Source organism: Lissotriton helveticus, chromosome 2_1 (assembly GCF_964261635.1).
Source record: "Lissotriton helveticus chromosome 2_1, aLisHel1.1, whole genome shotgun sequence".
NCBI classification, from domain to species: domain Eukaryota; kingdom Metazoa; phylum Chordata; class Amphibia; order Caudata; family Salamandridae; genus Lissotriton; species Lissotriton helveticus.
The window spans coordinates 247,489,379-247,500,000 of NC_136059.1; positions in this window are offsets into that span (position 1 = coordinate 247,489,379).

Consider the following 10,622-nt stretch of genomic DNA (forward strand, 5'->3'; position numbering starts at 1 on the left):
GGGCCAGGGACAGACTAATTTGCATACAGCCAGGTTCTGAAACTGGGATGGTGCAATGAGCTAAAAAACGGTGTTGGATCTAGCCCTGATCTCTTGACTGGGTGAGAGTATTCTGCTTAATTCAGAGACTCTGTCCATCACCACCCCTTGTTGTAAATAATTTTGTCCACCCTAAGCGTGGAAGGGTATACTCAGATGTGAGTCCCTTGCTCATTGCACCATCAGGATTCAAGCAAGCCGGGCCGAAGACGGCTGAAATGCCAGAAACCGGTCCCCGGAAGCTTGTTTCCTTCCCAGTGTAAGAATTGGCTTTTGTAGTCTAGTCTGCCCTGTTCCCATGATGCACTGGGCCAGGGACAGACTAATTTGCATACAGCCAGGTTCTGAAACTGGGATGGTGCAATGAGCTAAAAAACGGTGTTGGATCTAGCACTGATCTCTTGACTGGGTGAGAGTATTCTGCTTAATTCAGAGACTCTGTCCATCACCACCCCTTGTTGTAAATAATTTTGTCCACCCTAAGCGTGGAAGGGTATACTCAGATGTGAGTCCCTTGCTCATTGCACCATCAGGATTCAAGCAAGCCGGGCCGAAGACGGCTGAAATGCCAGAAACCGGTCCCCGGAAGCTTGTTTCCTTCCCAGTGTAAGAATTGGCTTTTGTAGTCTAGTCTGCCCTGTTCCCATGATGCACTGGGCCAGGGACAGACTAATTTGCATACAGCCAGGTTCTGAAACTGGGATGGTGCAATGAGCTAAAAAACGGTGTTGGATCTAGCCCTGATCTCTTGACTGGGTGAGAGTATTCTGCTTAATTCAGAGACTCTGTCCATCACCACCCCTTGTTGTAAATAATTAGAGGGAGAGAGGCTTGCTTTAGAGCAAAGCAAGCCTCTCTCACAGCGCTCACCGAAGAGCTGAGGGGGCCGGGCCCCCTTCATTTACTGAAGAGAGTGGGGCCGCCCCGCACCGCGGGGGCTCCCGGGGCGATAGTTATGCCCCCGCTCCTACGGTACTCCTGTAGTATTCCTGTAGTACTCCTGTATTACTCCTGTAATACTCCTGTAGAACTCGGGTGGTACTCCGATAGTACACCTGTAGTAATCCTATAGAACTCCTGCGCTACTCCTGTAGAATGCCTGTAGAACTCCTGTAGTATTGCTGTAGTATTCCTGTAGAACTCCAGTGGTACTCCGGTAGTACACCTGTAGTACTCCTGTAGTACTTCTGTAGTACGCCTGTAGAACTCCTGTAATTCTCATGTAGTACTCCTGTAGTACTGCTGTAGTACTCTTGAATTACTCTTGTATGACTCCTGTAGTACATCTGTATTATTCCTGTAGGACTCCTGGGGTACTCCTTTAGTACTCCTGTATTACTCCTGTAATACTCCTGTAGAACTCCGGTGGTACTCCGGTAGTACACCTGTAGTACTCCTGTAGTACGCCTGTGGAACTCCGGTAATTCTCCTGTAGTACTCCAGTAGTACTGCTGTAGTACTCCTGTGTTACTCCTGTAGGACTCCTGGGGTACTCCTGTAGTACACCTGTAAAATCCTGTGATACTCCTGGAGAACTCAGAGAGGCTTTTGTGGAGGGGCCCCTATGAGCTCAGTGTGTTGTCAGTCTGTAATAGACACAACTGGGGCAGTTATGAGGGAGATGATTGCGAGGGCCTTGCGCTTCGAGGAGGGGCCCCAGGATTCGCCAGGGTCAATCCAGACTAAGGCTTGACTTGTGGATTCACTGAAGAGTAAGTCCAGTCAGGTCTTCAGGGTATCCACAATTACTACTTATAAAATGAATTCACACATGATTCATTTTAAATGAGATTATTTGCATATTTGATAGCCATCCTGAAAGTTTAACTGAAATATGCTCAATGTCCATTTGACCCCCGGAGCAGCAGTCCATGTCACATGAGGGGCAGCACAAGTCTCTGTGGCCCCTCCTGTAGTTACCCGGGACACTTTGAATATGGCCCCCAGCGCCCTCGTAAAAACTGCCCTTTTATAGGCGCAATGGTTTGCCTCATGTGCACATTTTTGGATTCCACAGCTTAACTGAGACTGAGGTCCCCCTGATCCACGACTGTACCCTCATAGAGCAGATTTCACCTGCTTCAAATGGGCCCCCACCCCCATCCTCTTTCCGGGCCTCGTGCTCTAACTGAAGAGAAACAATGTCACTTGAAACATTGTTTCCCTTCAGTCAGAGGAGGGGGGTGAGGGGCCCGAGCAGGCTGCAGCCTGCACCTGCTTCAGACGCACTGAGAGAGGCTGGCTTCAGAGCAAAGCAAGCCTCTCTCAGAGCTCTCAGAAGAGTTGAGGGGGGCCGGGGCCCCCTTCATTTACTGAGGGGAGTGGGGCCCCCCCCGCACCGCGGGGCCTGCGGGGGCGTTTGTTACGCCCCTGGCGCGTGCTGCCCTCCTGGGACCCTGTGACCTCTGCGGCTGGCCCCTCTCGGGCTCTCCGTGGCTGGATAGCTGAACCTGTCTGCTCCTTAACAAGCACGTGCGATCTGGGATCAATGGGGCGCAGGCTAGCCACTGAAAGGTGCTTTTATCTGATAATTAGCATCAACTTGGAGACAAATTGATTCTTGGCTCGGGGTAACAAGAGGGAAGTGGCAGTCGCGGATTCCACCATCAGGCAGGGCTGTTTGCATGTGAATAGATGTCACTGCTCCTGAACCTGCAGCCCCTCCCTCTCAGTCAGCTTTGAAGCACCTCTTAACAGGTCATCAAGGGCTGGAGGTGTGAGGGTTGCCATCCCGCTGTGCCTCTCGAATGCTGCTGATGAAGCAGACCCCCCAGGATATAGCAAAAAATGCCGCGATTTCTACAAAAATGCCGATTTCGCGGGGTCTGATTTTACTCGGGAGAACAAGGGGAACGCTGGGTGTTTTATTTGTCCATTTTTTAGCTTTGCAAGGGATTCTGGGTAACAGAACCTGGTGGGAGGCAGTTGAGTCACCCCATCCTGAATTCCCCTGGGTGTCTAGTTTTTAAAAATGTATAGGTTTGCTAGGTTTCCCTAGGGTTCAAAAACGAAAGGTAGGCACTTTGCCAAAAAAGGGCCCGTTTTCACTGTGAAATTGCGGTGCGAACACGTTACGTTTTGCGCTGTTTCCTGTCGCAGGCACTAGGCAGACCCAGGCAAGTGAGGTACCATTTTTCTCGGGAGACCTGGGGGAACGCTGGGTGGGTGAAAATTTGTTGATCCAGGCAGGTTCCAGAACTTTCCACCAGAGAAATGTGAGGAAAATGCGTTTTTTTTGTCAATTGTTTAGCTTTGCAGGGGATTCTGGTTAACAGAACCTGGCGGGTGGCAGTCGAGTCACCCCATCCTGAATTCCCCAGGGTATCTACTTTTAAAAAATGTATAGATTTGCTATGGTGCAAAAACTACAGCTAGGCACTCTGCCATAAACGGGTCAATTTTTAACTGCAAAATTGAGGTGTGACCACGTTGCATTTTGCGGCGTTTCCGGTCGTAGGCACAAGGCCGACCCACACAAGTGAGGTACCGTTTTTATCGGGAGACTTAAGGTAATTCAGATGTGTAAATCAACTGTTATTACCTATTGAGTTTTCATGCATTTCTCCCTTCCCTATGAAAGACATTGTGTAAAAAAATAAAAAAAAATTGAAAAATTACCAATAATTCTCATGCTAGTATGAGTATTCCCAATTTTGAAAATGTACAAATATATTCTGTTTCTAAACTCTATAATATTTACCCAATTCAGAAATACATAGGTGTCTTTCATACCGATTTTTCAATGTATACATTTTCCAAGAATAAGTGCTCTATACTCAGTAAATAATAAAATACCATTGAAAGTTGCTGCTCAGTTTTTGGCTCTGGGTTCGTCGGGTTCTTGGTAAACTACAAGTCCTATATATCCCCACAACCAGGAAGGTCAAACGGATGTAACGGTATATTGCTTTCAAAGAGCTGTCAAAATTACAAGAAGTTATAGGTGAAAACGTTGAGACAAAAGGCTGCTTTTTTCAACTAATTTTCAATTATTCCAATATGTAAATGTTAGTTTCTATAAAGAAACATTCATGGATTTAGACAAATGACCCCTTTCTGAATTCAGAATTTTGTCTACTTTTCGAAAATGTATAGCTTTCCAGGATCCATTATTGCTTTCAAACTCATTTCTACCATTAACTGGAAGGAGGTCGAAAGCTCTAAAAATAGCAAAAATATGCTATGTCCCAGAAAAATGACAAAACTGTGTGAAAAATGTTGGTTCTCTGACAAAAGACTGTCATTCCCTAAAAGCTGAGAAAATGGAGATTTCAGCCCCACAAACCCTTTTTTGATAACATTTGCAGGGAACAACCCAGAGGCTTTCATTTGCAGCCCGTTTTTTCCATTTTTCTGAAAAAAACTAAAATTTCACTGTATTTTGCTTAATTTCGGGGACCCCTCCAAGGGAATCCACAAACCCTGGGCACCTTTAGAATCCACATGATGTTGGAAGAAGGCTACCACCTGCGCCTCATCGCTGGTGGCCAGTGGCAGGCCGTAGGTTGGTTTATTCTGCACTGTATTGCTTCTGTTATTGTTAACTGTATTGCTTATGTTGTTGTTAACTGTATTGCTTCTGTTTTTTGTTAACTGGTCCGTTTCTCTCCCCCTCTGTTGAATTTTGCCTCTTCTCCCCTGTACTCTGTGCCCCTTGGTCCTGCGCTGTTCTTGCACCCGTTTTTCCCGCTGCTGCGCCCCCTGCAGCCCCGCCCCCTGCCCTGTGCTGCTTTGCCTCAGTTTTGCTTGCTTTTGCTTACTATAATTGCCTCGTCTTCCCCCCGCTGTATCCTGTGCCCTTGCGCCCCCTTTAGCGTTATGTTTGCCTTGTACTTGTGCGCTTGTGACCCCTTTTTTCCTTCTGTTCCCTCGCCCCCGGTTCTTCCCACCGCTGCGGCCCCGACCCCCGCTTGCCCATTCGTCCACCAGTTCTCCCAGCTGCTCCTCTCTCCCACCTCCCGTTCTCATGGCGACCGTTGCTTGGCCACGCCGCTGGCGGCCAAAGGCAGGCCCGTATGCATCCGTCCGTGCCTGGACCACGCCCAGCGCCAGAACCCCTGGGCCCCCGACCGCTACGATACTCGACACTGCTACGATGCCAGCACCCTCCACGCACTTAACGCCGGACTATCACATTCCTGCTGCCTGGCCACCCCGAAGCGCACCCAAGGACCCTTCTCCTGCCGGGACTGCAGCTTCACCGTGAACGAACACCGGACAGCTACGCAGCCCACTAGAACGCCACCCGCAGACACCATCACCTCATCAGATCCACCAAAAGGGCCTTCTTCAAAGACCGCCTGGACAACAAGGCACACAACAGCAAAGAACTCTTCAACATCGTGAAGGAACTCTCCAACCCCAGCTCCAACACCAATGACATCCCACCTTCACAAGACCTGTGCGACTCACTGGCTACCTTCTACCACAGCAAGATCGCAGACATCGACGACAGCTTCAACGCCACGACTGCCCCAACAACCACTGAGACCTCCACCCCCATGACCACCGTCCGCACCACTCGCCTGCTCTCCTGGACCATCATCAACGACACCATCAAGATCATGAACACCATCCACTCCGGATCTCCGTCAGACCCATGTCCACACCACATCTTCAACAAAGCCATCCCTTTGGCATGGGACGACTCCTGGTGGCCGACCGCACTGGGAACCGCTCCAACACCCACCGATCATGCAAGCAACCTAGGGGTCATCCTCGACCCTTCAGCTGCCACGCCTGCAAGTTCACCTGCATCCGGAGCGACCCTGCACCAGCACCCGCCAAGCCGAACACCAGCAACAACCACCTCAAGTGCATCCTGCTCAACACCCGCTCCATCCACAGACACGCCATCGAACTCTGGAACCTCCTCGACACCACAGCCCCTGACGTCGCCTTCCTCACAGAGACCTGGATGAACGCCTCCTCAGCGCCCGACATCGCCATCGCCATCCCAGAAGGCTACAAGATCACACGGAGGGACCGCACCGCCAACCAGACGGGAGGAGGCATCGCCATCATCCACAGAAACACCATCCGCATCACGACCAACACCGACGACACCCTAACCACCGCCGAACACCTGCACTTCCAGATCCACACCGACCCGAGGACTACCCTCAGAGGCACCCTGATCTACCGACCCCCGGGACCACGCACACGATTCAGCGAGGACATCGCCGACTTCATCAGCCCGCATGCCCTCCCCTCCGCCGACTACATCCTCCTGGGGGACCTCAACTTCCACCTGGAGAACAACAGCGACCGCAACACCATCACCCTGCTCGACAACCTCGCTAACCTCGGACTCAAGCAACTGGTGACCACCCCCACCCACCTCGCCGGACACACACTCGACGCCGTCTTCTCATCCAGCAAAGACATCGCCTTCAGCCACGCAACAGGACTCCACTGGACGGACCACAGCTGCGTCCACTTCACCTTCAAAAGAACAACGATCCACCACCACCAGCAACAGGTTGCCCGAAGAAGCTGGAACAAGATCACAGCCGACCAGCTCACCGCCTCCCTGAGCCAGCACCCTCCCGCCGGCTCAACGAACCCCAGCCAGGCCGCCGACAACCTCACGAAGTGGATCAGCAACTGCGCGGACGAACTCGCCCCTCTGAGGACCCCGCCCAGCAGACCCGGCAGCAGAAAAGCCCCATGGTTCACCGACGAACTCAAGAGCTCCAAGAAGAACTGCCGAGCCCTCGAGAAAGTGTGGAGAAGGGAACAAACAAGGGACAACATGGCTACCCTCAAGCTCGCCACCCGGAAACACCACCAACTGATCCGCGCCACCAAGAAAAATGCATACAAGGACCGGCTTGACAACAACGCACACAACTGCAAGGAACTCTTCAGCATCGTAAAAGAGCTCTCCAACCCCAACGCCGGAAACAACGACATCACCCCGTCGCAAGACCTCTGCAACTCCCTCGCCTCCTTCTTCCACAACAAGATCACGGACATACACAACAGCTTCAGCACCCAACCGACGCACGCCACGACCACAGCAACGCCACCCACCACCACTCTCCGCGCCTGGACTCCGATCAGCACCGAAGACACCATCCGCACAATGAACTCCATCCACTCCGGATCTCCAACCGACCCCTGCCCTCACCACGTCTTCAACAAGGCCGACGCGGTCATCGCACCCCACCTGCGGGACATTATCAACACCTCCTTCGACACCGCCACCTTCCCGGAGAGCTGGAAGCACGCAGAACTCAGCGCTCTACTCAAGAAACCCACAGCGGACCCCACCGAACTCAAGAATTACCGTCCCATCTCGCTCCTCCCGTTCCCGGCCAAAGTCATCGAAAAGACCGTCAACAAACAGCTGGCCGCCTTCCTCGAGACGAATGGATCCCTCGACCCCTCACAGTCTGGCTTCCGAGCCAACCACAGCACCGAGACCGCCCTCATCGCTGCCACCGACGACATCCGAACCCTGATGGACAACGGAGAAACAGCGGCCCTCATCCTCCTTGACCTCTCCGCGGCGTTCGACACTGTCTGCCACCGCACCCTAATACAGCGCCTCGGCAACATCGGAATCCAGGAGAAGGCACTGGAATGGATCACCTCCTTCCTCGACGGAAGAACACAGAGAGTCCGCCTACCACCGTACAAGTCAGAGGCCACCGAAGTCATCTGCGGCGTCCCCCAAGGATCCTCGCTGAGTCCCACCCTCTTCAACGTCTACATGAGCCCCCTCGCGGCCATCGCACACAAACACAACCTCAGCATAATCTCCTACGCCGACGACACCCAGCTGATCCTCTCCCTGACCAACAACCCCGCCGCCGCCAGAACCAACCTGCACGAAGGGATGAGAGACGTAGCCGAGTGGATGACGACCAGCCGCCTGAAACTGAACTCGGACAAGACGGAGGTCCTCATCCTGGGCTCCTCGCCCTCCGCCTGGGACGACTCCTGGTGGCCCCCCGCCCTGGGCACCGCACCCAAACCGACTGACCACGCACGCAACCTGGGCTTCATCCTGGACTCCTCCCTCTCCATGACCAGACAAGTCAACGCCGTCTCCTCATCATGCTTCAACATCCTACGCATGCTACGGAAGATCTTCTGGTGGATCCCCACCGAGACCAGGAAGACCGTCACCCAGGCCCTCGTCACCAGCCGACTGGACTACGGCAACGCTCTCTACGCCGGAACCACCGCCAAGCTCCAGAAGAGACTCCAGCGGGTCCAGAACGCCTCAGCCAGACTCATCCTCGACCTCCCACGAAACAGCCACATCTCCGGACATCTGAGAGACCTGCACTGGCTCCCCGTCAAGAAAAGAATCACATTCCGTCTCCTCACCCACGCACACAAAGCCCTACACGACCAAGGCCCGAGCTACCTCAACAACCGAATCAACTTCTACGCTCCCAAGCGCCACCTCAGATCAACCAGCCTCGCCCTCGCCGCCGTCCCCCGCATCCGAAGAGCGACAACAGGAGGAAGGTCCTTCTCCCACCTGGCCGCCAAGACCTGGAACTCCCTCCCGACTGACCTGCGCCTGACCCAAGACCACCTCGCCTTCAGGAAGAAGCTCAAGACCTGGCTGTTCGAGCAGTAACGGCACCCCCCCCCCAGCGCCTTGAGACCCTACGGGTGAGTAGTGCGCTCTAAAAATGTCGTGATTGATTGATTGACTCCACCCTCTCCATGACTAAACAGGTCAATGCTGTCTCCTCCTCCTGCTTCAACACCCTCCGCATGCTACGCAGGATCTAAAAGTGGTTCCCCCCTGAAACAAGAAGAACGGTCACCCAGGCCCTCGTCAGCAGCAGGTTGGACTACAGGAACGCCCTCTCCGCAGGAGCCTCAGCCAAACTCCTGAGATGGCTCCAACGCATCCAGAACGCCTCTGCACTCCTGATCCTCGACATCCCTCGCCGCAGCCACATCACACCCCACCTGAGCGACCTGCACTGGCTCCCCGTCAACAAGAGGATAACCTTCAAGCTCCTCACCCACGCACACAAGGCACTCCACATCACCGGACCAACGTACCCCAACAGACGACTCAGCTTCCACACCACCACCCGCCAGCTCTGCTCCGCCGCCCTCGCCACAGTTCCCCGCATCCGAAGAGCGACCTCCGACAGCAGATCATTCTCCCAGCTGGCTGGGAAGACCTGGAACACCCACCCCATCCACCTACGGCAGACCCAAGACCTGCTGACCTTCAGAAGACTCCTAAAGACCTGGATTTTTGAGCGGAAGCAACATTCCCCACCCCCCAGCACCTTGAGACCCTCACGGGTAAGTAGTGCGCTTTACAAATGATTTGACTGATTGATTGATTATTATAGGTCAAATAATGATGCCAATAATGAGAATAATGTTTTGATAAAAATGTTGCAGGAAAAGAAAAGGGTATGAAGTAAATGAGAAGGGAAAGAAGAGAAAATATGATGACATCAAGCTGGAAGAAATAAAAGAATATATTTACAAAAGAATGAAAGGTTTACAATTAAAGAAAGAGAAGGGAAAAAGTGAAAGAATTGAAGAAATTGAAATGGAAAATTGATAAAAGTTGGCATCTGATTTAGTGATTGAAATTAGTGATGGCATAAAATGCCATCAGAGAGGGGATTGGTGGAGCAAGGTTTCGTATGAATGAAACTTGCTCGGATGCAATCCTCTCAAATAACTTGTAATATTGTAACCAACATGTTTGTGAATACTAATATTGCATTACATTTCTTTTTACACAATTTAGGGGAAGATTGCATATGTGTATTACTAACCATTAACTTGAGTGACTTAAAAATGGCTGCCGAAAACGCAGGAATTTTCTGCGCATGCGTCTACTGCATCTACGTAGTATGACGTCCTTTGCTTTGGAGGGAAAACTTTGCAGCTGTGCAGTAGCTATTAAAATGGCCGCTTGAGACTCAAATGTTAATGCACATGCTATGCTTAAACTAAACCTCATATGTTTTATTAAATTGCTAATGCGAAAAGATTAAATAAATTTATGGGATTAGAGTAGGAATAAGTGGTATACAGTGCATTCATTTATTTCTGTATTCTAATAGGTTTTTCTTTGACTTTATTATTAGTTCATAATTGGGCCTGGAGGGTGACTGAAATCCCTATCCGACCTGACATGTGCGCAAGTGCAACCAAACCGGTCTGGATGCATGATGTGTCATTTGAAACTCAGCCAAGGACGCCCTAGCAATGAAGCGCTTGGGAACCTCACATCTCGACCCGAAGACAGAAAGTAAAATTAAGGGGCAGTAATATTGAACAATGAATTAAAGAAAAAGCATTACATTAGTATGGTGTGATGTCCTCTCGCCATCTCCTTGTCCAATCAGAAGTAGGGGTTTTCACAAATATTGAAACATTGGGGGGTGGTACATACACATAGTATAACTAAGGTAGGCTTAGTCAGTTAGATGTCACAGACCCGTCAGACCCGACGCAGACTGTCAGACCCATCACCGACGCAGATGATGGCGGAGGCTACAGAGGTCAGATGCTGTTATAGCACTCTGATAGAAGATGAGAGAGAGAGAGAGAGAGAGAGAGAAAGATAGATAGAGAGA